Consider the following 599-nt stretch of genomic DNA (forward strand, 5'->3'; position numbering starts at 1 on the left):
ATTTTTATAAAGAATATATAAAATTTTTAAAATTTTAATATATTTATTAAAATAACTTTTATTAATTATAATTTTGAATATATGCTTTTATCTTTTATGGCACATATTACCTGCATTATGCATTAGCGGTACCTATATGTGGCCCTTTCCATGCCTTCAAAATCATGCAAAGGCAAAGCGCCACGCCTTCCCAGTTCCCACTAGTTCCATTCATCACCGTCGGTGCCTTAACCCTTCACGCATTCCCATCCACCATCTGATCCAACGGTGCTTACGCAAAAGGAACACTAACCCTTAAAATATGACAACACAAAACACTCCAAATCCATGTCCAACAATTCCCTTTATTTAATTTCTTCCCCACTTTCAATCTTTTATTAATTAAGTTCATATTATTTTTCTCCTTTTTTGAAATCTTCTAGGCATATTTCTCTCTCCTGCTCAAGTCTAGTCTAACAAACTGACTTTACAAAGTTGTTCTTTTTTTTTTTTCTCCCCCACAATTAAATTAATTATTCCCCACCTTTGCATTTCTTTTCCCCTTGTTTTGACCATTACTCTCTTATCTCTCTCCTATATAATGTTCTCAAATCCCCATC

Source organism: Arachis ipaensis, chromosome B05 (assembly GCF_000816755.2).
Source record: "Arachis ipaensis cultivar K30076 chromosome B05, Araip1.1, whole genome shotgun sequence".
Taxonomy (NCBI): domain Eukaryota; kingdom Viridiplantae; phylum Streptophyta; class Magnoliopsida; order Fabales; family Fabaceae; genus Arachis; species Arachis ipaensis.